General features: G+C 42.2%; 1 long non-coding RNA gene across 2 annotated transcripts; it reads left to right on the top strand.

The window, feature by feature from the left end:
* Positions 1–520: 520 nt before the first annotated feature.
* On the top strand, positions 521–25,994 carry LOC139041585 (uncharacterized). 2 transcript variants are annotated; one of them, XR_011497031.1, is made up of 3 exons: positions 521–2,394; positions 21,562–21,746; positions 22,757–25,994. It is a non-coding gene; the product is annotated as an uncharacterized lncRNA (long non-coding RNA). The 2 variants fall into 2 exon arrangements; XR_011497030.1 differs by lacking the exon at positions 521–2,394 and adding an exon at positions 19,870–20,875.
* The last annotated feature ends 970 nt before the right edge of the window (positions 25,995–26,964 follow it).

Here is a 26,964-nt window from a genome sequence, read left to right as displayed (position 1 = left end):
CGAAATTTAACCTTTCTGAGTCTCAGTTTCTTCATCTGTAAAATGGGCATAGTAATGCTAGCTTATTTTAAATGTTAAAAAATGATGTGTGTAAAGGATCTGGCACCTGGCAAGCTCTCAATGCTCAATAGGAGTTTTAACAGTTCCTTCATCTTTAATTTTATCTATTATGTCACATGAAGAGAGAATGCCCACAAATTCTGGCCTGGGGCCTTGGGCGTTTGCTGTTTTCAGTATAATTTCTCAGTTGCGCACAGATCGTAGTCCTGAGTCGGCTTTTTTAACCCCTTTGACAACGCATCACAAGGAAAAAATTCTAATTTTATCTAGGATGTATTTGTTAATCTGTTGTCAAGCTCTTAGCCACATCTTTTGCAAGATTCCTTGGAAAATCCTGAAAGAAAGAATTCAGTTAGTATTTACACTCTGTCATTTACATTTTATGTATTTTAGGGGTAAGCCACAGCTGGAATTACCATCTATTTATACAGTTTATTTTTCCAAAAAGCCAACAGATGACTCCCGCTGGCACTCTTCTGATGTCACTTGGCCCAAACCCGGAGCGTGATGTCCCTGGGACCAGCCGCACCCCCTCACGGACTCCTCTGGTGAAGAAGGCCGGGCTGACCTCTGCTGGGCTCCCTGGGCCGGGTTGCTGCCTGGCCCTCTCTTGCTCTCTCTGGGATGTCCGCCCTGCCTGACCTGCTCCAGCTGCTTCCCATTCATTTCCTGGCTTCACAGCTTGCAGAGGGCTTGGGACTTCTTCCCGAGCGAGGCGGTAATCAGCATTCTTCACAGCTGGCAGTTTTCCTGCCAAATGGGAGTCTTCCTCTAGCAGCGTCCCCCACCTGTCTGCAGCTGAGTCCCTGCTTCTCCTTCTGGACGTGTCCATGGCAGCCAGAGCTCCGAGCATGTGACACGACCTGAGCTGATTCCTGCCCTGGGCTCTGGGGTCGGCCACCAACTGCACACTTCATTCAGGGCGATGGAAATCCCCATGCCTTGCCTCCCACCCCCAGCCTGAGGGGAAGCACCGTCTAAGCAGATTTCCATATGTTCCTGTTCTGGCCTGCTCCCACTTCCCCAAATGAGAGCACTAAGGAAGGTCAGCAGAGCTTGAAATCAGCTAACCAGGGTTAAATCATGGGAACACCAGAGGTCCAGACAGGAAATAGGGGCCAAGAGTAGTTGACAGAAAACAGGATTGGCTGAACATTCCCCCTTGTGGATAAGGGGAGCTGGCGACTGCCGGATAGGATTTTTGTGCCTCTTGGTATCGTCCATCGGCTTCCACAGAGCCTGAAGTTCTAGTTCCTGGCCCAACTTCCTCTTTCCAGTAAACGCAGGGTGTGGTGCAGCATTTTTCCAGAGTGTTCTGTGGAACAGCGATCCCCTGAGACGCTCCTTGAGGAAAGGCTTCCACGGTTGAATAACACTGTGCAGTGCCGCTCTCTGCAGCTCGCTCAAGAAGACTCGCAGCGTGCGCTCGCGGATCAGAGGCTCCTGGAAGTTCTGCTTTGCCCAGAGGCTCCGAAAGTTACTGGGCCACAGATGCTTCTTTCAAGTAACACCTAATAACAACCGGTCAAACGAATGCTCGATGGACATACCGTTCCCTAAACCTGCCAAGCACACACCCTCCTCAGGGCCTCTGTCCTTGGGGCCTCTGCTGCCCGGAATGCTGTCTGTGGATATCCGCAGGACCAAACCCGCTTTATTCAGGCCTCTGCTGTGGAGAGGTCTTCCCTGTCTCCTGCCTGAAGAGCTTTGTCCCTCGCCTCCCCCTGGTCACTGTCTATTATCCCCTTCCCCTGCTTCATTATCTTTTCGTCGTAGCACCTATAACTCTTGGCATTACGAATCACTTATTTGTTACTGTGTAAGAATTAATTTGTTTTTGATAATCTACCGTAACTAACACGGAAGCTGCATGAGGGCCGAGATGATGTTGTGCTCCCCGCTGCGTCTTCAGCTCTGCATGGGGCCCAGTGCAAAGCGGGCACCCAACAAGGAGTTGTCCAACGAAACAATGAAGAGTGGACAAGAGCACGGACTCTCGAAGCAGAAGACTGGGTGAGCATCAAACCCGACTTGGCCTCTTTCTCTCTCGATGTGACCTTGGGCAAATCCCTCCATTGCTTGGACCCCCTGATTTCTTTATGTAAAATGAGGAGACATAACACCCATCCTGCCTGTCCTACGGGAACATGAGGAGGGCCAAATGAGAGCTTGGCTGTCATGGTGCTTTGTAAACTGTCAGGGGCTGTCTTAGTCCCTTCAGGCTGCTATAACAACATAACATGGACTGCGTGGCTTATAAACAACAGAAACTTATTGTTCACACTTGTGGAGGCTGGAAGTCCAAGATCAGGGTGCTGCCGGATCTGGTGTCTGGTGAGAGCCTGCTTCCTGCTTCACAGACAGCTGTCCTTTTCACTGTGTCCTGACATGGTGGAAGGCCTGAGGGAGCTTTCTGGGGTTTCTCTTCTAAGGACGCTAATCCCCTTCATGAAGGGCCCACCCTCGTGACCTAATCACCCCAAAGGTCCCACCTCCTAACACCATCGAGTTGGGGATTAGCTTCAACATGTGCAGTTTGAGGGGACACAGACATTCAGAACAGGGCAGAGGCTAAGCAAACACAGGTTGTTATCATCAAAGACAAAATGCAGAGAAGAAAAGGGAGGTCACCCCATGGTGGAGACCAGAGGCTCTGGGAGTGTGGGGAGAGGTGGTTTCGACAGAAGGGAGGGATAGAGTAGGAAAAACCCAGGAAAGTAGAGTGACCTAGACAGAAAAGACCCCGAGACGTGGTCCTCAGTGGCAGGGAACTGGGAGAAGTCCTCAGAGGGGAAGCAAGGCGCACAGGCAGGTTGGGGAGCGTGCCTGTGCCTCTGAAACTGCTTTTTAAACAAAGTTTATTTAATCCCTATGAAAGCCCTGTGACCCCGTAAGTGTTGTCTAGGTTTTACTTGTAAGGAAAGCAAGGCAGAGGAGTTTCAATACTGTACCCAAGGCCATAGAGGAAGTGAGAGTCCAGATCTGAGTGCCGGTCTGGGGCTGTGTGATGATATCGTCCTGGCTCCCTCGGAACCTGGGGGCGGGGCTCTGTCCTCGCTCTGTTTGGAGGTGGCACTGCAGGAGCGAGGGCAAGGTCGAGCAGGGGCCATCTGGGCCTCTTCCTGAGCTCCGCACAGAGAAACACTGCAAACGCTGCTGAGACCAGGACCACCCACGGGGGCTGCTCCTGAGCGGAGGGCGCAGGGAGCGAAGAGGAGGCAGGAAGTTGTTACGAGGCAGCACTGGTTTGGACTTTATTATGGGAGGAAATGTAGGGCTGTGCAGAAAGCGGAACTCGCTGAAGCTGCAGCGTGTGGAGATGGCCGTGGGCTTGTGTACTCGTGTTGTTGTCTGTTGCTAGGGCTTATTTCTTCTCATATCTTGTTTCTCTTTCTTTTTAATCATGTGTTGATATTATTGTTTGCATTAACCCACTATCTGTGTGTCTCCAACTGAGTCAACCTAAAAGTCTTCAATGACTTCAGTAACACATCTGGGAATGGAATCAACTGAGTGAGATCAAATATTCTTCTCTGTGTTACTGCTGTTTGCCTAATGAGGATTTAAACCGACTTTGAAAACTTAATTTGTTTGGGTGTTAAATTCAACAAAAGCCTCCCACCAATCCAGTTGTTAGAGCTGATGTGTGGAACTCTCCCTGCTGAAGACCTTGGGAAACTTGCCTGTAAAGTAGGGGACAAGGTTGGAAGCCAAGTCTTGGCAATGTTGGAATATGGAATAGTTGACATCTCTTGGATGAAATGAGCATGATTAATGTCGTTTCTACCCCAGAGAGCTCATTTTCCTTATAGAAGTTGTCAGAGAGGGAGTCAGTATGGAAGTTTTGACTTCGTGTGTAACGTGGCAAACTCAGCAATTATCAGGATAACTCAGCCCCCAAAACTTTCGCTTGAAATAAATTGATAACTGATATTTAGAGGTGAGAATGGGAACAGGGAAATGTTTTTCTCTCATATATTTTTTGAATAACACTTTCAGTTTTCTCAGTTCAAGTGAATGGACACTGAGTGTGTCTGTGTGTGCATGCACACGCGCGCATGTATAAAGCATTCCAAGCTTTTCAGAATTTCCCTCCCAGCTCTCGCCACTCCCTGCCATGCTCCCGGCCAGGCACCATGCACCTTTCTGTCTTGGCATCATGATCATGGGTGCATACAGGAGAGTGACAAGGGATGGGCACGCTGGCAGCAGGTGAGGAATTTGAATCGTGGCTTCACCACTTTCTTCTGGCCTTGGCCCGTGTTTAAACCTCGCTGTCTCAGTTTCCTCAGCTGCGAATGGAATAATAACAGCCCTTGTGTCTCAAGGTTCAGTTGAAATAACTTTCAAGGCCTAAGATGGAGCCTCTTCGGCCCGGGGTCCAGGTCAGCCAACTGAGGCTTGGATGACTTTCGTGTCCTTGGAGACGCTCTGCCTCACGGGAAACGCAGGACCTCCAGTCAGCCCATCCCCGAGGCCAGGCCAACTCAGGGCCTTCTCACCCTTGACGGGGGAAACCAGGTGGCCCCAGCCAGTCAGATATGTATTTCATACCTATCTCTTCCCTGTTCCTTATCCTTTGTTTTATAAAGCGTCCTGCCTCCTGCCTCATCCGCACCTCTCAGGACGGAGACTGTCTGCCTCATGAAGTGTTAAATACAGTTTCTTTGCATCACCTGAATTGTCTTCTTCAATTGCTTTTTGAAAGTGCTCATGAAGATTACATGAACTGCAGTGTGTGGAGCATCTGGCACATGGCAAACCCTCGGCGAATATCAGTCAGGGTTATTTGGACCACGGACGCCCTCTCCACGCTCTGTGAAGACACACCTTTCCTCAGGGAAAGAACTTTTTACTCATCTTGTGATCCTCATGATGCCTGATATATAGCAGCTGTTTAGCAACTGCCTATTTAGTGGAGTGGAGCCCACCTTTTAACAGTACTCAGCGTGTTGCAATTGGGCCTCAGGCTTCTAGAAAATACACCTATTATGTCAGCATGTTCTCCTTGCAAGTATTGTCAGGTGTCAGGTTAAGTGTTTGAGTGCTCCACTGCCCTAAAAATAAATTTATGGTGTATTTCTCAAAAACGTATCCCACACGTGTAAATGTCACCTTAGTTTCTGAACATGCGCTAGTTGGACTGCATCCGACTGTTCTGGGGTCTTCCCTGGAAGGCTGCTTTTTATGGAGCTGGGAGGGGCTCTAGGTGCATGGAGATTCATAGGGGTGGGAATCAGACGATCGAAGTTCTGAACAGCTTTGCTGAGAAAACAGTCATTTGTTTCCTCTGGGTTACATTCTTGTCACCTGCTTTTCCGTGAGATGGTCGGACAGAGGCAGAGAGAGAGCTGATTAGGCGAGTCGGCTGTATCATTGTTAATACCTTTGAGAGGCCTGGTAAATTGGGCATTGGCTAAGGTCTGTGGTGCTGACTGCAGAAATCGTTTAGGTCGTGCAGAGCAAGCTTCACGAACAGCATTTCATTGCAGAGAGATGGCGAGAACTGACGGTCTTATTAAGAGCACTGCGCTGATAAGATGTGAGTAAAGTGAGTCAGAAGAAACTACCATGCAGGGGTCAAGAAAGGATAGATGGGGGGCTTGATCGTGGAAATACAGGCCCAGATGACTTAAGTCTATGGGCGTTTGTTTATAATAATTATGCATAAGAGTTTGAATAATAATCACACCCTCAAATTATGTGGAAATCATACTCCTTTCCATTGCATAAAACAGTTTACATGCCCATTATCAACTGAGCCAAGGAACATGTAATGATGTGGAACCTAAAATCTCCATGAAATGTCTCCATAAAAAATGACAGTCAGTTTTTCCTTTACTTTACATTTACTTGTCAATTTCAAAGGAATCAAATTTCCTTCTATCATATAAATGAAGTATCCTGAAGGCACCAGCTCCTGCTGTTGCAGGAAGCTACCCTATATTTAGAAATTTTCTGTGGCTTTCAGATAAATGTATTTTCTCTAGAAAAGCAATTCTCACCACCCAACCTAAGAGGATAGAATAGAGGCTGTTTCTAATGAAACTAAGGAATTCGTGATGTCATCTTGTGTGTGGCAATCTCTCAGTTAAGAGGGGAGGACCAAAAAATGCAAAATCCTGTGGTTACACGGAGCAACTTGAAAGAAGTACATGAGACGTTCATTATGGTCACAGTTTACAGCAAAATACAATCCTACAGAAAGTGACAGGGTCTGCTCTTCTATGTAACTTGGCTCTGGAAGCTGGTGGTGACAAACCACACACATTAACAGCCTCCCTGTTGAGCAAATGTGGAAAACCACTTGTCAGTTCCTCCCCTCTAAGCACCCCTCCCTGTGGCTCCACTTTGTTTTTAAATTATTTTATTTTTGGTAATAGTTAGGCTTACCAAGCTCTAAAATACACGAAACCTCCTGCTGTCTCTTCCAACACTGGAAGCCACCCCAGGAGGAAAATGGGAGCATCTCGTGTAATAAGGTGGAGGAAGGTTATTTTACTAAGAGTTGGCACCAGAGTTCCTCTCGGAAAGGGAGATGTGCTAACTTTGAAAATACCCTGATAAGAGCTGGGAGGGTGGAAGGGAGCCCCTGGGAGCTGGGGTGTGGGTGGAATGTTTCAGAGACAAAGGGAGAAATTTGGGCAGGCTCCTCCCAGCGCTGCATCTGGGGAGCGGGGGCTGCAGTCAGTGGGAGGGAGAGCAAATCTTTGCTGAAATTACCCAATTGATTAAATATTTGGTGCAAGTCCTTTTTTATTTTTGGTAGAAACTCGTGTAAGGGCTGGGCTTGTGTCCAGATCAACTGAGTAGAAGAGAGTTAACTTGTATAGACCCAAGAGAGGAGATGGAGAGAGGAATTTTTTAGAAATTGTGGGAAGGGCTCTAGAGGCTCGGAGCTAGGTGGGTTTACTGAGATCTTGGAGGAGGTAAGAGAGCCCCTCATGGCATCTTGGTTGGAATCACCGCTTTGTGATACTGTCACATTGGTGGGAAGCTCCGGTGTGTCTTAAGTACTTCTTGGACAGGTACTTTGAAGCATGACTCTAAACATCGGCCATTGTAGTTGATTTTGCAGTCTTTGAACTGGCTAGACTTCAAAGTAATGTTGCTTTAAGAGGCCGGCTGATGGAAAATAATGATCCTTCCATGGGATAACAAAGATCTTTAAGATCCTAGTCTTACATTTCATAAGCATCCAACAATGCTGGTTTTTCAAAATTAATTCAAAGTCCTTGAGAAAGAGAGATAAGCTCAGAACCGGATAAATTGGGTATCTAATATTCCCAAGGCATTCTTCGTTGGCCAAGGATGCTATGGTGCGAGTGAGGGTGGATCAACATGTTGGTCCCTTCACACGTGATCATCAGATCTGTTCTAGGATCAAATCTAGAGGACCACAGTACAAACCAATGGACAAATATATTTGACTGTGGTTCACAGTGTGTCTTAGATGTTTTAGGTATAAAGATAACAATAGTATATGGCCTAAAGAAATGATTCAGTGTCATCAGATATTTCCTCCAACTAGAATGCTTTGACCCTGAGTTTCAGACTGCACCTCCTCCCGAGAGAGGCCTTCTCTGACCACGCCTTACAAAGTTGTCCCCTGCACATCACTCTTTGCATTTTCTTGACAACACGTCACCATCTGAAGTGATCCTGTTCACTTACGTTTCACCTGTTTTTGGTCTGTCTGCCAACCGTTGCAACACGAGGACCGTGAAAGCAGGCACCGGATGCTCCTTGTTTGTCGCTACTTCTCAAGCTCTGAGATGGAGTCTGGCACCTAATCTGAGCTCAGTAAACATTTGTTGAATCCTTTAATGAATTTCACTCAGCATCTAATCTGTGAAGATTATCAAAATCCTCCTAGGCCGCTACACATACAGTGTGGTGATTATTATAAAGGAAAAACATACTGGAAGATTCTGTGGCTGGCATTTTAATCTAATTCCTTTTTATTATCATCCTAATCTTGGATCATGTAAATGATGATCACATTATACCCATCAGGATACCCTGCAAGAAAAAAATTCAGAATTATAGCCTCTCTGCAGTCAAAGGGAATCTAGAGATTCAATTAAATGATATAACAGTAGAGTTCGGTTTTCATGAGATGGAGGAATGTTTTGATGTTCAATTTTAGCTTTAGGTTAATAACATTTTTAAATTACATTCTTGGGTCATTAGAAGGATGGGTTCACTTTTTTTTAATTTAAGAAAGAAATTCTATGGTGGAAGTTAGACAGTAATACCCATTTATAAGACTTAATATTACTTTTGATTTAAAATTTATTTGAAAATATAATTGTGAATAGGGAATATATAAACGTCTTCAAAATGAGAACAAACAACAAAAATGTTCTTTAGCGTCATATGATGGATAGTTAAAAGAAGATATTTCAGAATATAAAGATGCTGTTTTGAGAGAGTGAAACTTTTTTCTCCTTCATACCTTATTGTTTTGGGGTTTTTTTGACGATCTTATTTGTGACATGTTGTCATAGGGGCCTTGTTTTATAATGTAACTAGGCTTGTTAGACATAACAATTATTAATTTTATTCTATATATATTATTTTCTCTGTCCCCCATAAGAAAAATAACAGAAGTACTCCTGAATTAAGCTGAGTGCATAAAAGAAAGTTCCAGAAATTTTTCAAAATTTCCTTTCTGGAATTGGCGTGTGCATATTTACTGTTGGTGGAGTAAAGAAAGAACAGTTTTCAGGTGTTTATATATATACAAATTGTTTTGGTTTTGTCTCCAAAAAAATACAGTAAGCATTTTAGTTATCTATTTCTGCATAACAAATTACCACAAAATTTAGTGGCTTGAAACAAAAATAAACGTTTCATTTATCTCTCATAGTTTGTGAGGAATCAGGGAGCAGCTTAGCTGAATGTTGTGGCTGGGTGATCTTCCGTGAGTTGCAGTCAAGATGTTGACCAGGGCTGCAGTCTCTGAAGGCTTGGCCGGGGCTGGAGGATCTGCTTCCAAGATGGCGCACTTTCATGGCTGGCAAACACGTGCTGGTCGTTGACAGGAGACCTTGGTTCCTCACAATGTGTACTTCTCCATAGGGCTGCTTGAGTGTCTTCATGGTGGTTGACATGACCCAGACCAAGTGATTCACTTAAGCAATGTGGAAGGTGCTGTTTTTTATGACCTAACCTCAGAAGTCACACACAATCACTTCCACCACGTCCTTCAAGTCACACAAACCAGTCGCTATACATTGTGGGAAGGGACGAAATGAGGGTATAAATATCAGAAGGTAAGAACCATTGGGGATCCTCTTGGAGGCAGACTGTCACAGTGAGAAATGTCAGGCTTATCTTAAAATCCACCCGTGTTATGAATTTTGAACTGACTACCAATGTTCACTAAAAAGTGCTTTGCAAATTACTTGCCTGGGTCTCTATCATGCCTTGTTCCTTGTCAAGCCTGGTTCCCTATCATGCCTGGTTCCCTGTCACGCCTGGTTCCCTGACATACCTGCTTCCACGCAATGCTCGGTTCCCTTCCTGCCTGGGTCCCTTCAGGCCCGGCTCGCTCAAGTACCTGGTTTTCAGCTCGTGGCTCAGACCAGGTTGAATAGGGGTTTCTCAAGAGGAGAGTGGAATCACTATTTTATTTATTGTCCAGCTTATTCTTCTTAAGGACACACTATCTTGTTGGATAATATTTTTCTGAAAGTATTGAAAAAATATAATTTATCAGAAAGGAGAAAAAACAGACCAATGATTTTCTGAGGAATTTTGGTTCTGTAGAAAGTTATTACCATATTTGGATTTGGCTCCGTTTGTGTTTTTGCAGACTAGTATAGTCCATTTTGGGTTTCAATTCAGGGTTCACTTTAGTACGGGTTCCTGATTCGAATCATGTTTCTGTGATGGAAGCAAAATTCTGCTTAAAAAGGTACTCAGTGGGCCAGTTGCCTTAGCCAGTTTTTTTTTTTTAAGATGAGAACATTCCATAATTTGTGCTTCAATAGTGTTTAATTTGTACATTTAAGGGAACTTTGGATAAGCAATTTTCATATATTGAAATATTAAATATGTAAATTCATATGTTTTTCCTTATATTTTCTGCTGTACGAGTTAATCACGAAGGTATATTTAGTTAAAGTATCGTGCATAATATACAACCTTCTTTTTATTTTTGTTTTTATTTATTTATTTATTTAAAGATTGGCAGCTGAGCTAACAACTGTTGCCAATCCTTTTTTTTCTGCTTTTTCTACCCAAATCCCCCCAGTACATAATTGTATATTTTAGTTGTGGGTCCTTTTAGTTGTGTCACGTGGGATGCTGCCTCAGCCTGGCCTGATGAGCAGTGCCATGTCTGCACCCAGGATCCAAACCAGTGAGACCTTGGGCCACCAAAGCAGAGTGCATGAACTTAACCACTGGGCCACAGGGCGGGCCCCTGAAACCTTCTTTTTAAACTGTCTCCTGTCCCCCTCTTCCAAACTGGTTTATTTTCCAAAAAGCTATTTAAATATTAACAAATTTTCAAATATGGAATACATTCACAAAGTTCAAAATTCACCCCTGTTGGAATTCATTGGAATTCTTGAGTTTGTGATTGGGATCCTTCACTCGGGAAAATTCCCAGCTACCAGCTGTTGTCTCTTCAAATAACGCCTCATTCTCGCTCTTCTTTCCTTCTGGAACTCTGATTACAGGCATGCTCCTTTCTCAATCTATCTTCCATGTCTTTTAATCTTTCTTTTGTGTTTTACATCTCTGCCTCCTTGTGCTTCTTCTAGACAACTTATTCTGGTCTATCCTCTACTTGAGTAATTCTTTCTTCAGGTATGCCTAACATGCTGTTCAAACCATCTATTTAGTTTTTAAATACAATTATATTGTCAGTTTTTGAGGTTCTATTTGATTGTTTTTAAAAATATGCTTGGTTATTCTGTATAGTTTCTCATTACCTGGATTCATTTTCAAGCTTGCCTTTTATCTTCTAGAGTCATCGTAGTCATCTTGTACTCCATCTCTGATAATTCCACTATCAAATGTTTTGCAGTTCTTTTTCTGCTTTCTGTTATTTCTGCTGGGTTTTGCTCCAGTACCTTGTCTCCTTAATGACTGTGAGATGCTCGTTTTCTTTAGAAAATTCTTTGAGTCCCTGGATGATGGTGGATTCTTCCAGTGGGAGTTCATGTTTGTTTTGGCTGTGTGCTTAGGAACACTACCAGCTCTTGCCTTTTTCTTGGATCATCCAGGTTGTGTGGATTTGTAAATCCTACTGAGGGCTAGCTTGTCATTGTGACTCATCGGGGGTCTTCCTCTGCTGTCTTCTCGCCTTATGTGGGGCAGGAGTGTGGGCTTAAGTTCTGCTCCATCGTTACACCCAGGCTCCATCGTTACACCCAGGCTCCATCCTTACACCAAGGCTCCATCCTTACACCAAGGCTCCATCCTTACACCAAGGCTTCATCCTTATACCAGTCTTTTGGGGTCTGAGTGTCCTGTTAGATTCTCAAGCAGACTGTGGGCTTTGTCCTCTGTTCCCCCACATCTCCGGAGGCCATGGAACCAAGGCTGAGAGTGGCCAGGTTTGCCCAATGTCCTTGGTGTTCCGTTCACTTCTGGGTTCCCATCTTCACTAAGATTTTGGCTTAATAATTTCTTCTTAACATTCCTATGATGCTTTTAAGAATTTCCTAAAATTTTATCTAGCATTTTCCACTGGAAGGTTGTTCCAGTTATTTAGCCCACTCTGTGATTGGCAGCTCAAGTCCTGGCACAGATTCAGCAGGTGCAGACGGTGCACAGTAATAAGTTCCCCATCCCCTGTCTTCCTGATCACCACACGACCGTCTCAGTAGGTGCTGAAAGGGCATTTGATAAAGTTCAAAACTCATTCACACGCTCACACACACGTGCACACAGACTCTTAGGAAACTGCGACTAGAAAGGACACGTTAAAAGCCTGACAATGGTTTACAACACGCCTTAGCGGTGAGGATTCAGAGGCGTTCTCGTTGAAGTTCAGAGCAAGAGTCAGAGGAGTCTGGCCCCACTCTGTGAACTGCATTGGCAGCCCCAGCAAATGCAATGGGACAAGGAAAAGGAAGAAGATGCTGAAGAGGGAGATGAAATATTTTTCTCCTTTGCAAAGGATCTGATTGTCTGTAGAGACTCTAAAGACAGTCTGTTGGAACCAATAAGAATTCGTCAAGTTTGCTGGACACAACAGTATTCCTATATTGGCAATTATTGTTTAGAAAACTGGTGGAAAAATACGTAATTCATAACGGCAACAAAAATATCAGGTGTCTGAATAAATCTAACAAAATATCTGTAATACTTTATGGAGAAAATAGAACATTACTGAATGACATCAAAGAAGATCTGAATAGATATAAATATGTACCATTTTTGTGAAAAGGAAGATTGAATATTATGATGATGTTATTTTCCCCAAATTAATCTACAAGTTAAGTGCTTTTTGTGAAACTTGTCAGGCTGATGCTAAAATTCATTAGAAAGCACAAAAGCTAAGCCAATTTTGAAGTAAAATTTGGGGGACTTGTGCTACCAGATATCAGTGCTTAGTATAAACCTAAGGCAACTAAAATAATGCTGTATTTATGCAAAGATGTACAAATAAACATATATTACAGAATAGAGAGCCTAGAAAAGAACCACCTATATCCAGAGTTACAATTTATGACATTACAAATGAGTGGGAACAGGACAGACTATTCAAAACACTATCATGGGACAGATGGTTATCCACACAGAAAAGAAAATTCTCACACCATACACTAAAGTTTTCAATCCAGGATGATTAAAGACCTAAATATGAAAAGCAAAGCTTTTACCATTTTGGGAGAATATATACGAGACATGTTGTGATCTTGATATTGGGAACGACTTGTTAAATAAGACGCTAAAGAAACATACACCATATAGGCAAAGACTGATGAAATTAAAAACCTCTGCTTAACAAAAGACATTGTAATCAAAGTTGAAAGAAAAGTTACCGAGCGGAAGAAAATATTTACGTTACATACAACTAATATAAGATTTGTATTCTAAATATATAAAATACTCCTACAAATATAAAAGAAAAAGGCAAACAAATCTGATAGACAAACGGGCAAAGACATGCCCGTTTAATTTATACTATATTAACTATCTATTAAATATATAAGCATCATATAAATTAAATATCTATAATACTTTGTACGTTTGACATATTTCATAAGAAATCATCAAACGGAACCCTATAATCAACTAGGATGACTCATATTTGGAAATATTGTATTCATCACATTAGCAAACTCAATTAGTAAATTAAAGGAGAAATGCTTAAGAATATAATGAGCGAGGAATGGGTAACATTTATATAAAGAAAGCCCAGAAAACTTTAACACAGAACACCAATAAGACCTGAATGAGTAGAGAAACTACCATGTTCCAAGGCAGGACAACTTATATCGTGAAGGTACCAATCCTCTCCAAGGTGATGTGGAAACTTAATGCAACTCCAATTGGAACATCAATATTTTGAGAATTTCTAAATAATGAGAAAAGGCAACAAAGCAGGGCAATCGGCTATCCATTAGGAAAAGAAGAAAATCTGTCTTATCTTACCCAATTTATAAAAATAAATTTCAAAAAGATTAAAGATCCAAATGTCAAAAAATAAAATTGTAAAATGATTGGAAGAACATGTGGAGGGAGATTTTTAAAATCCTGGAGTGAGAATTGCCTTTCTGAGCATAGTAGAGTCTTTTCCTCAAAGGGAAAGATTGACAGAGTTAACTGTATAAAAATGAAAAACTTTAGTATGCTGAAAGATAGATAAGACAAAACAAAACAAAAACCTAAAGAACAGAGTAGAAGAGAATAATTGCTGCAGACCAATGATTCCTGGCCCTCCTGTTCAGTGAGCTCCTGGCAGTCGCTAACATTTATTGGCATTTCTCTGTGTGCCTGGCACTGTTCTAGGTGCTTTTTAATTTCGATCATTCAAAATCCCACAGCAGCCTACAAGGTCGGGACTATTGCTATTGCAATCTTATAGGTGAGGGAACAAGCACAGAGAGGCTAGTTAACTTCTCCAGAGTTATCTATCTATTTAGCGGTAGAGATGGGACTTGAATCCAGCTGGCCGGGCTCCAGCATCTGTCTCTTAACTCTTCTCCTGCTTATAAAGCAATAGAAAAAAAATAGCACAAAACTCAAGTGAAGAATAGGCGAGTGGAAAGAGTAGAAAGTTCACAGAGGAAGAAATACAATGACCTATAAATATGTGAAAAGATGCTAAACCTCACTGGTCATCAAAGGCAGGCAAATTAAAGCAACATGAAACGTCACCTTTGCCTTCAGAGTGGTAAAAAAAAATTAAAAAGATTCTAATAAATAGATGAAATTAAAACTAAAAATCAAATATAATAATTAGTGACGATTTGTAGATACTGACACTTTTATCCTTTGGTGGTGAGAAATAGATTGCTTAGAAATTGTAGGGGGACAATTAGGCAATATTAATCAAAATGATATATTCACATGCCTTTAGACTAGCAATTCACTTTTTGGAATTTAGTTAACTATACTGCTGGCAATATATACAGACGTGATACAGCTGTGCGATGATGTGACTGAAACATGAGAAATAATGTGGTGGAGCTCCATATTCTGATATGGGAAACCATCAGACAAGAGCAATGGGCATGGTGTGATCATATCTGGGTTACAAAACATATGTCTGTGTCAACAGCAAGACCTTCTGCATACCCTCGGGGGCTGGTTCTTTTCTTGGAGTCTCTGTGGCGGCTTTCTAGAATGTTCCTGACTCCAGTCTCTGTCCCTGTACGTGAGGGGTTGTTATTGAGGGCCTGTGGGGGTCTCCTATACTTAAGTCCCCATTGGACATAAGGTTCCTTTCTTCTGCTCAGGTTAGTCTGCCTTGCGTCTGGCAGATTGTCTGTGACATTGCCGCGATGTGCTTGTCCTGTGCCCTGATTCCCGCTGCTGGTGGGGGTTTGCTAGGATAGAGGTGCTTTTAGTTCCTTGGTTGCTTCAATGAGGGGCTGCTGGAAGCGCGTGTTCCAGCCACTGTATTACCTGTAATGATTCTCACACTTTGCTTTCCTCTCTATTTCCTCTAATTACTTAAGGATATTTTGGGACTTCTACTGCCAAATAACTAAACATTTGGAAGAGTGCATATTTGGGAATTTTGCCAGAACCAATTAAAAAAGCAAAGATTTGATAGAGGAACTGATAGAGTGTGGTGAAAAGTCATGAAAACTTGTTTATTTTGCATCGTTAGAATGGACTTCATTTATCTGTACACTGAAGACTGTGCAAGGTTTTTAAGTGGATCTGGGTCTTTCACCGCACCTGAGGGAACAGTCTGTGCTGGAGGAACAAAATGATCAGCCTGTGGTACCAGTGACTGAAGCAAGTCTGTTTCTTACAGAGTGTGTGGTGTACGGTGACTACCACTCATTAAAGCCAGCAAGGAGCAAGGAGGTGGAAACGGTCCCAGTGAAGACAAGAGGGGGTCACTCACTAATGGGCAGCATATCTAACAGCCTTGCAAATAATCAGAGATATTAAAATCATATCCGCATGAGCATATGGCCGCTCTGCCCTAAAAAGTAACTTCGTGTTTGTGCATTTCATCAGCGTTTATAATGTGCTTTCCTATCTGTCATCTCCTAGGATCTTCCAACCACCCAGCTGAGGTGGGCAGCGAATTGTTACCCCTACTGCAGAGATGAGGAAACTGCTTGTCAAGTGGGTAAATGGTTTCAGTAAGGTCACACGTTCAGTTAGCAGAAATTCTCGTATATTCAAGATTTTAGATCAGATCGGGTTTTCTTTCTTTAATATGAAGCATTCAACAGCGTTAGGGGCAAATTAATACATGGTGATATTTTTGAACATTATGAAGTTTTTCCACATAAAGGACCAAACTAATGTAATTTGAACTTTCATAATATTTCCATTAAGATTCAATCACAATGGCAAACACTGACAGCTCTCTGAAATTGGCCATCAATGGCGCAGTTCCTAGAAAAGTTACGAGACATATCAAACTTCTTTTCTCCAGCCTAAGAGAAACTAGCAAAGCCAAAGAGAGATTAGGCTTATGTGCTAATTCACAGTGGGGTGTCCTCTCCATCTCTCCATTTTCCGTTTTGTTGATTTTCTTGAGAATCTGTGTTTGTAGGTGAATAGGAGCTGAGGATAGTTAATTCACAAGGATTTATTGGGCACCCACTATGCACATAGGGAATAAAGAAATGTACATAACACTTAACAAAGCGTCTGGAGTAATGTAAGAGAGATAGAGACATGGTTACGATTCCCGAGAAACCTCAAATGTAAACAGGTAGAAATAAAGTGATAGAACAAACACAAAATGATATATGGAGAAGTATGAAATAATTTAGGACATACTAAATACAGGACTAATAGGAAAGTACAGAGCAAACGATCAACGCAGAACTGGCCGGTCTAGAGAACTGTCTTTAGTGGACAAATGTTGAACAAAATTTGAAAACGGTTTTAGTCTGGGATTAATGGCAATGAGTGTGATTGATTTCTTTGATGTGGTAGGAAGCGTGGGGACCGGGGGAGGGTTGGGAGTACGTAAGGGGATGCCAGTCAAGGCGAGCACATATCTCTAATGACTTGGGAAGTGGTTTAAAGAAGTGAATCTGGAAAGGTAAATTTAAATACACAGTCTGTGACCCAAGTGTTTCTAAATGAATCCTTTAAAAATGTTAGGGGAGCCTTGTTGTTTGAGAAGAACCATGTATTTGTTCTGCATGAAACAGTTTGAAACTTAACTTTCATGTTGATAATAATGGACAGCAAAACTTAAATAAACGACAAATAGCAAAAATATATTTGTTTGTTACCATATACCTAACAAACGAGTGCAAAATATGAATATCTGACTTCTCTAAGCTGGCAAGTACGTGCCTGAAACGACATGGACACTCTTTGGACTCGCTGTCTCTCCGCTGAGCGGATGTACATACGGAAGGCAGCTGTGATGGGCTCTTGACTTGGAGTCAGTGGGCTCGATTTCAAATCTCGTCTCTAATGTTTAATACGTCTGTAACTTTGGATAAGTTGCTTAAATGCATTCAAACCCAACGTTACAAAGTTCTGCGAGGATCAAACAAGATAATGTTTGTGACATTACCTGGCATACGGTAGGCACTCAATTATGTTTTTCTTTATTATTTTCCCTAAGAAGTGATGGGTCTTTATGAAGAATGCCATGAGGCCATAGAGGAATTTGGAACACGCTTTGGATCATCTTTCAAGTCAAAGGGGAAGCAAGTCTCTTATATCCTTTCCCTGGAAGCATTCAGTGAGCTCCATACCTCTAAACATTGCTCAGTTTTCTGGAAACTGGTCTGGGTGAAAATAGGCCTACTCACAACCAGTTATAAGGATTCTCCTTTTATTGTACAAAGCAAACGTTTATAAAAAATAGCTTTTTTTCCTCATAGAACTTAGTTTATTGCAGAAAGATTAGAAAATCCAGAAAGTAAAGAACGTCTTTAATCGCTCTAGCCACCGAAAGCCTTTTTGGTGTATTTCCTTCCAATCTCTTCTGTGCAACATATACCTAAATTAGAACCAACTTTATATATCTTTTGTAACCTGATTTTTTTCATCTTACGCTATTTAGAAAGCATATTCTTATGTCATTACACGTAAGAATTCTTTGAAAACATAATTTTTAATGGTTATGTAGGATCCTGTAGTGTGGCTCTACTAATAATTTATGTAATTATACCCTATTTTTGAGGCCATTTAGAACATTTGCCATAATACGTATCACTGCAATGATCATCTGTATACATAAATCTCTGATGATTTCTTTAAAGTAGAAATGGAATCATTACATCAAAAAGCCTGAACTCCTTTGAGCCTGTTAACTCATATTGAAAGTCATCCTATGGAAAGGTTGGACCAGTTTCACGCTCTTGTAAGCAGGGCATATGTTCCAACATTTCCCAGAACCCTTGAAGCAAAGCATTTCCATGAAGACGTCTTTCACCAGCGACGGCCACGCCCATCTGTGCTGGTTAATTTCTGGAAACCTTTGTTGATGCTCACTTATTAGCAGTCATAGCCATTGTGTATCTGAGGGGTTTCATTTCTTATTTATCTTCGTTATAATTTACGTTTCCTTTTAAAGTGTTTTCTGAAAAACAGCAAGGTAGTAAACGTGCTAATAAAACTGAAATTGAGATATAATTTCTTAGATAAAATCAAGACAGGCTGGCAGAATCAGACTTGTGGGAAGAGTGGATGGACGGCTGCCTGGGAAATATTTCATGAGTCATTGTTTTTAAAACCTCCGGAGCCAGGAAGAAGGGGCTGGTTAGCTGGCATGCGCTATCACATTCCCATTTGGGATATTTCTAGAAACAGCACAGTTTTGTGAATGTGTTAAATGGTCCAAAGGTAATAAATGACAATAAAACCAGGAGATGAGCTGCTTTAGATAAATTTGGCCCCCTGACCTGGTCATGAACCTCTCTTAAGCGGAATGAACTGTCCTCCTCCTGCAGTCTGGATGCATTTGGATTCATCTGTCTCTGTGTGTCTCCCTCACTGGCTAGGAGCATTCTGTGAGAGAGAGGAGTGTGTTCATCTTTGTTTTACAGCTAGGACTGGAGAACAATACCTGTAAGAATAACATGGATGAATAATTACTTGATGGGGGGCTGCAAGAGGACTTTTTGAGCATAATAGCCATGGAAGAAAGCCCAAAGGAAATTATTAAAGTTGCTTTTTTTTTTTAAAGATTGGCCCTGAGCTAACATCTGTTGCCAATCTCTTTTTTTCCTTCTTCTTCTCCCCAAAGCCCCCCAGTACATAGTTGTATATTCTAGTTGTAGGTGCTTCTGGCTGTGCCATGTGGGACGCTGCCTCAGTGTGGCCTGATGAGCAGTGCCATGTCCACGCCCAGGATCCGAACCTGCAAAACCCTGGGCAGCTGAAGCAGAGCATGCGAACTTAACCACTTGGCCATGGGGCCGGGCCTGAAAGATCTGAGCATATAAAAATTTTAAATGTCTCTACACTACCCCTGCCCTCCATAAACATCTAAACCCATAAACAAACTTAAATGACAAAACAAATAGGGGAAAATATTTTCAATAAATTTGACAGCAAGAGATTTAATGTCTTTAATATATAAAGAACTTATAAAAATAAATAAGAAAAATCTTAAGAACCTAATAGTTAAATGGGCAAAGGACATGAGTACCTAATTGGCCAAAGAGAAAATAGAAATGACTAATAAATGTTAAAAATGCCCAGCTTCACCATTAAAAAAATTTTTTTTATTGTGGTAAAATACACATAACATAAAATTTACCATCTTAACCATTTTTAGTGTACAGTTTAGTGGCCACTTTCACTCAATTAAAGAAATGTGGAAAAAACCAATTAGATACTATTTTTGGTTATTATATGAAAAAAGTTCTTTTTCTTTTTTTTTTAATGATAATAAACCTGGCAAAGGTGGAGTGAATAAGAATGTATTTTGGTACAACCTTTCTGGGAAAATGTATCCAAAACTTTAAAGATGTTCATGCTGTTTGACACAGGAGTCTCATTTTTAGAAATTTATCCTAAGGAAACAATCTGAAATGTGAGTGGAAGTGTTTATAATATACAAGACTATTTATCTTCACAAAATACTAGAAAAATTTAAAAATTCAATAGTAAGAATTAATTAAATAAATTTTGGTATAGCCAGACAATAGATTATTTATGCATCCTCAAAAATGATGCTAATGGAAATTTTTTCAAATACCATGCAAAATACTTATAATTTGAAGTGAAAAGTATTTATAAAATCGACATTTATACATACATATATATCTACACAGAAAAATTGCTAGAAAGAAATGTGCCAATTTATTAGCAAGATCTTTTTCTGGGTAGTGGAATTACAAGTCAGTAATCTCTCCTTCCTACTTCTATGTATTTTTGAGCTTTGTACAACAACAATGTGCTGCAAATCAACTTGAACTGGGTAGTTATTTATCTTAAAGAAAGTTGGTTGTTAAAGAAAAACAAGGAATAAGCAACAAGTGGGAGGAGACTCTCTTTAGTACGGGAGACATTTGAAAGCCACATGCTGCGAGAAAGAGCTGGTGGAGAGGGAGAGGTTAACAGTGTAAGAACGGGCTCTCGCTGGGCTGAGGTCCGGGGGCACAGGGCCAGGTGAGACCCGGGGGCCCTCTTCCACCCAGGCCTGAAGGAGGAGGACGCAGACAGCTTAGTGGGTCGGAACAAGGAAGTGGAGAGATTCTTGCCTCATGATGGCCATTTTCCCTGAAGGAGAAACAAGTGAGATTATGGGCTTGCACCTTCGGTGAAGCTTGAAAAGAGCATGACACTTTGAGATTGCCGCGGAGCAGAAAGGAGGGGCTTGTGTGTCATTTCTCCTCCTAGGTCTCCTTTTTCTCATCCTCTGGTCCATGATTGGCACCAGTGATCCAAGCCGGAAATCTGGAAATCATCGTCCCCATTCCTGTTGATCAATGAAGTTCTCATAGCTCAACCACTAAGCGTCTCTTGAGCCAATCCTCTTCTCTCCATCTCTTCTCTGTCTTTCCAGTGAAGAAAACAGGCACGGATAAGTGTGATAAATGTTATAGTCATGACAACAGGTATAGGGTGCAGTGAATACACAAAGGAACCAGTGTCAGGTCTCCGAAGCAGGGGTTGGGCGGGGAGATGGAGTCAGAAAAAGTTTCACAGAGAATGTGACCCTTCAACTGGATCTTGGAAGGTAAGCAGTTTTCTTTTGATGGAGAAGTGAAGAAAAGTAGAGGCATGAATGTGAGCAAAGGCGTGGAGGTGTGACACAGCGAGCAGTTTGTGGACCTGCAAGTCACTTGGTAAACCTTTAGTACAGAGGACAAGACTCTGTGTGTGTGTTTGTCGGGGCTGTGGAAGTGAAAAAAGAGACTCGAGAAGGAAGCAGAGGCCAGATGTTGAAGTTTTAGGCTCTATCCTAAAGGCAATGGAAAATAATTGACAGGTTTTAGACAGGAGAGCAACATAATTAGATTTGGGATTTAAAAAGCTGTGACTGGCTGTAACGTGGAGGATGGATAGGAGGGGTGTAAGCTACTGGAGGCGGTGAGGCAACATTTTGGAGGTTGTTTAGAGGAGGAATGATGAAGCCCTAAGGGCTGAACTGAGGAAAGTGGGATGTGTTAGAGACGCTGAGGTATTTGCAGGGATGCTTCTCCAAGTGTGGTTCCTGAAGGAGCGACGGTCTGTGAACTGTGTGTTCCCAGTCCACTGTCAATACAGAAATTGAGAGTAAGAATTCAGAAATTTTGTGGCAAGTTAAAGGAGTAATTTTACGTCTGTTAGATCTAATAATAAAAAAATTGTACTTGTCTTTGGTAGATCTTTGCTTTTCATTTCATTTTTCTGATAATTCGCTCTTCTTGTATTTTGTAACAGTGTTGCAGCATATGGGCAGGAAGTACAGAGCGGACGTCGTGGCAGCTGGTGGGGCAGCACTCACTCCAGGACGCAGTGACCGAGTGGACGCAGGAGTGCGTGGAAGGCCGGCGCATAAGACAACTCCTGGGTCTGACAACTGGGTGTGATAGTTACAGAAGCAGCAATTTTTTTCTTGAAAGATGGTAAATTTCCACTTCCCTGTTGTTTGGGCTACAGTCATATTTTAAAAAAAGCATTTGGGGAAACATGTCATAACTTTTTATGCCTCTAGGCTTTTGCATGCACCCTTTTCTCTACCGGAAACATTCCTTCTGCCCTTCCCCACTTGGCTAGTACTTAATATAAAGCCAAATGTCATAATAGCATTTATGTGTCACCAGCATTGTGGTAAATGCCTTTCACTTGTTATTTCATTTAATCCCCGCAATAACCCTGTGATGAAGGGCTCTCATTTTGTAGATTTTGAGAAAATGTACAAGGTTTAGAGAGGTTAAGTAACTTCTTCAAGGCTATCCAGCTAGCAAGCTGGTGGAGCTGGGCTTCAAACCCAAGAAATCCGACTCAAGGACTGTGTGCTTAATCACTAAAGCACATTGCCTCGTCAAGACTCAGCTTAACTGTTGCCTCTTTCAGGAAGCCTTCCTTGTTGTCCTTACTTATGGGTACATCTCCCGCGTTCCCACAAAGCCCATGAACACACCCGTCTCCATCGTGGCGCTTGCCATGCCCTATTGGACGCATTTGTTTATTTGCTGCTTCCCTTTCTTTCTGAAACTGTGACCTCCTTGGAGGCAGAAAGGATTCCTTCCATCTGATCCCTCAGTCCAGAGCACAGTGCCTGGTATTCAGTAGGAGCTTCGTAAATGTCTGTTGAATAGATAGATGCATGGGAGCACATGGTCTATTATTGGTGGGACGTTGGCTAGGGCCAGAAAATAGAGGGTATGGGCTAAACCCGAACAGGTAGATTGGGGTCGGATAGTGAAGATTGTTATTTGCTGTGTGTAGGAATTTGCAAGGTGCACTCACAAATACTTTGTCCTTTGCACATCCACGGATATGATACTCTTCAATGCTATAACTCTGTAATGGGGACACTAACCAGTGGTGTGTGCGTATGTGCTTAACAGCTGCCCCCTCCCTGCCCCTCAAAGCCCTGATTTGTTGTATTTTTTGATTTCCATGTGTACAGGCTCCCATCGGGATCGGTTTCAAACTGCCAATGTGACGTCACTGGACATGGAAGTGGGAAGGGATGCGCAGTACCGTCTCATCATAAAGTGTTTCCACGCCACAGGGACAACAGACGTAGGTGACCTCAAGAGCACAGGCAAGAGCACAATGTACTGAAATCTTAGGAATTGGTGAGTTTTGAGTATTTATCTTTGCTTTTATTATGTCTTTAATTGTAAGTTTATATAACTTAATTTTTATTAAGGGCTCTGTTTAAAGCTGGCTTGCAAAATTCCTTCAATTTTAACAATTAGCTCTCCCGAGCTGACACGAGCTGGCTCCAGACCCCACTGTCACTAGTCCCTTTGCCTGCGGATTCGCTCGGGCCCAGCTCCTGGACCGGTCTCCTTCCCGAGCGGGCCGCTGTGGAAGCTCTGGGCATCGGCTCCTTGAGGGAGCAAGAGCTCTGCGATCTGCTCTGTTCTTTGTGATCCAGGTCCTCGGTCCTTGAGCTCTTGCCTTGTTTTGCAATAACAAACGCATCCTACAGATACTGCCACCCTTTCAGAGACTGCTTTTTGTCTTGAATTCTAGTTTCCCTCTGACGTCTCCTTGAGTTAGGGTTGACCAAGTTGTGCAAGTTCTGTGCTGCACGATGGGGCACTGTTCACATGGACTGCTTGCTGGGCTGTCACACGCTACAGACTGTCTAGCGTGTACCTGCCCACTGCTGCTTGGACATGTGCCCCCGATTCGGACTCGCTTTGACTCTGTGGTATGATTCTAGCCTGCATATGCTCTTAGCCTTGGGTCTGCCTTTGGACTCAAGATTCTGTCTTCCTTTTGCTCTGGCAGCTGAAACCTGGCGTTGTTCCGGGATCTGATTACAGGGCTGGCTGGCTTCCTGGCTTCGCTTAGCCAACCACGACCCAAATCTAAAAGCTGATAAGTCGCAACATGAGAAAGTGAGCTGATTTGAACAGAAATTACTATTTTATTGCTGTCAATATCTATCAATAGTTGCAAAGACCATGGTTGCCTTACTCCTAAACAATTCCCGGGGACTCGAGACACCTGAGAGGTATGAAGGATGCCTAGGTTAAAATAAAGGAGCAAATGAATTATACAAATGGCAGCTCTTCCTTAGCTGCCAGTTCAAAGCAGCTTCAGAGGAAACTAAGTGGACATGTGGATCTTGTCTAGACTGAGCTTCTCCTTGCTGTAACCCACAGGAAGCATAAATCTAGGCTAAACACTGGACATTTTTGAAATAAAAGACACTGTACTTCTACACGACCTTATACTTATTTGTTATTTGAACTTAATGAAAGCAAGGCTCTTCATTAAGAAAATGGGCTTGGCATTTCTCTTGTGTTCACTAGATAGTCACACTGGTAACCTAATATTGATAAAAAAACTAATGTTAATAGGTTTCAGCCTTGAGTATTCTTGAACGACCTAGGAATTGACTTGAGAAAACCACAAGGGAAAAAGCATGTTAAAAAATTCAATAGGTTCTCAGGGCCAGCCTGGTGGCGTAGTGATTAAGTTTGTGCACTCCACTTTGGTGGCCCTGGGGTTCGTGGGTTTGGATCCCAGACACAGACCTACACACTGCTCATCAAGCCATGCTGTGGCAGCGTCCCACATAGGAAATAGAGGAAGATTGGCATAGATGTTAGCTCAGTGACAATCTTCCTCAAGCAAAAAGAGGAAGATTGGCAACAGATGTAAGCTCAGGGCCAATCTTCCTCACACACACAAATTCAATTAGCTCTCTCAGTGGGAATGAAAACCTTTTGTTGCTAGTTTAGGACTCATGCGTTGGTTGGAGGTGAGGAATCGCCCCTGTGCCTCCGTCTTCACTGATGCTCTGCCCTTGCTTCAAGGTGACCAGGGCAGTTGCCGGTCCAGGAAAAGGTTTCTGAGCTTATAATTTTTGTTTATACAGCCAGGCAAGAGTAAACTGAGGCCACCACAAATGGTGTTATAAACACCCAGGTGCATCTAACAGCTAACACTTGTATGGTGAATGCCATGTGCCAGGGTTTGCATGCATTCACTCATTTAATCTCATTATTTCCCCATTTTACAGTTGAGGATGTGAGGCACAGAGAGGATAAGAAAATCGCCAAAGGTTGCATTGCTAAGTGGAAGAGCGTAGATTTCACCCAATGTGTTAAGGCTCTAGAACGTCTTTTATCTAATGTTTCTCTTTCTATTAAATGGAGCAATGATATTCATTTGCTAAAAGATGCTTTGCAGTATCTCTGATTATGCTAGTTATTACTTTTGAATTCAGAAAAAAACGAGCTGGGCCCTTTAAAGGCCTCTTCCAGGGTGCACAGGAAGCTAACAGTGAATTGCGCCACAGAACAAACACATTCTTTCCTTTGGAGTATCAACTCTGTACTGCCTGTGTTATAAAGAGAGCGTCCTCAACAGATTACACTTTAGTGTCTCATGACTGGCATTCAATTTTGACTCAAAAGATTTTTAACTACACTGCTAAGCTCACGTGCTAGAGGCAACATGTCCATCCTTGGAAATTGGTGCTGTACTTTATTCTTTCAGAGAACTGGGGATTTGTCTCATACTTGCTGGATATGTTACATGATCCTATAAAGACATTTTCAAATTAAAGGCTCTTCCCTCGACTTTATTTTTAAAAATCTTTGTAGGCACCAGAACGTATTGGTTCAAAGGATGGGCTCTAGCATCTCATGGCTAATTTTCTGGCCCTTAGATTAGCGTCTGTAATGAGGGTAATAAAAACAGACACCTCACGTGGCTGCCTCGAGAGTAGGAGGTACCTGGCACTTCCTAGAACATAGTTAACACTCGGTGTATGTGAATAATTGTTTCACTTATGAAAACTGATATAGGATAGTGCAGTAGGTGGATCTTAGAGCTGTAACTTCTCTGAGCCTCAGTTTATTCAGCTCAAAATAAAATTAGTAATTCCCATCTCACAGTGTGCTATGAGGATTAAATAAGGTAATGTGTAAGAAGTACTTAGCACAGGGCCTGGCATATAATAATTTCTTACTAAATGGTAACTTCTATTATTCTATAATGTAGGTCTAGGTAATTTCACAGTGAGATTTGGGACCCAGTATAAAACCATTTTATTTTTACTAATATTTTTCATCTTTTTCTTTGTAGGTCATGTTCTGTTAGAAGAATGAGATAAATTTTGGTTTTTACTGTACAGTGATACTTTTCTATATTAATTATGCATTTTAAAAATAAAGTTTGGAAAGATATATTGGTGTTTTTCCAATGGTCTTTTTATGAAGGGCCATTAAAACAATGCATAAAAGAAAGAGTGTTCATTCATTATTGATACCTTGTGGCAGTGATTACATCGCTCTGTCTGCCCCCCGGTCCGCCCTCAGAGCCCTCACTTCAACCAGGGCTCAGGACGCAGACGACAGAGGAAGGCAGAGAGCACACCTCCTCCCCTGTCCTCCAGGTCTCGCGCGTCAGCGAGGCCCACCTCCCCCTGCATCTTCTGCTCTTCTCCTCCGTGGCTCCTTTCCCTTCCCCACCCAAATGCTCAGGTCTTTTCCACCTTACAAACAAGAAACAAAACAATTTCCCACTGAACTTGTCGCTCCCTTGAAGTACTGTTTCATCTTTCCCTTCTCTTTGACTGCTGGACTTCTGCTAAACATGGTCCTCACTTCCTTAACGTCTCCCACTCTTCACTCCCTTCTTTCACCCCTAGAACTCTCCAGAAACTGTTACCTTCAAAGCGTTCAGAACCTCCTAACCATCAAGAAATTTGATTTTTTTCTTAGTCTTCATTCTTCTTGACTGTCTGAAACATGTGATACTGTTGAAAATTTGACCATCTCTTAGAGTCTGGGACATTGTTCATACTTTTCTTGACGTTTGTGTCTTGGTTTGCTCATAGAAAATGCTAATGATGCCCTCTTTGCAGATGGTATTGCCAACATATGTAGCAACCAGCAAGATTCACTTGGCAATCTCATTTCCCCCAAGACTGTGAGTCTCACACTATATCTGTATTTTCGTTTAGATCTTTCTCTAGATGCTCATTCTTCTTTTCTAACATCTATTTCTACCTGTGATAATAAAATCGTGGGTGGTTAAAGCTGGAAGAGTTCTTCGAGAAACCACTCTCAATGTACAGTGAAGGAAATGTGCGGTGAGTAAATTGATTTGGGCCAAGGCTGCTGGGTTAGTAAGGATGGCTTCAGC

This window comes from Equus asinus, chromosome 22 (genome assembly GCF_041296235.1).
Source record: "Equus asinus isolate D_3611 breed Donkey chromosome 22, EquAss-T2T_v2, whole genome shotgun sequence".
NCBI classification, from domain to species: domain Eukaryota; kingdom Metazoa; phylum Chordata; class Mammalia; order Perissodactyla; family Equidae; genus Equus; species Equus asinus.
Note: the sequence above shows the minus strand (reverse complement) of the source record. Positions and strands in the feature narration are given on the sequence as shown.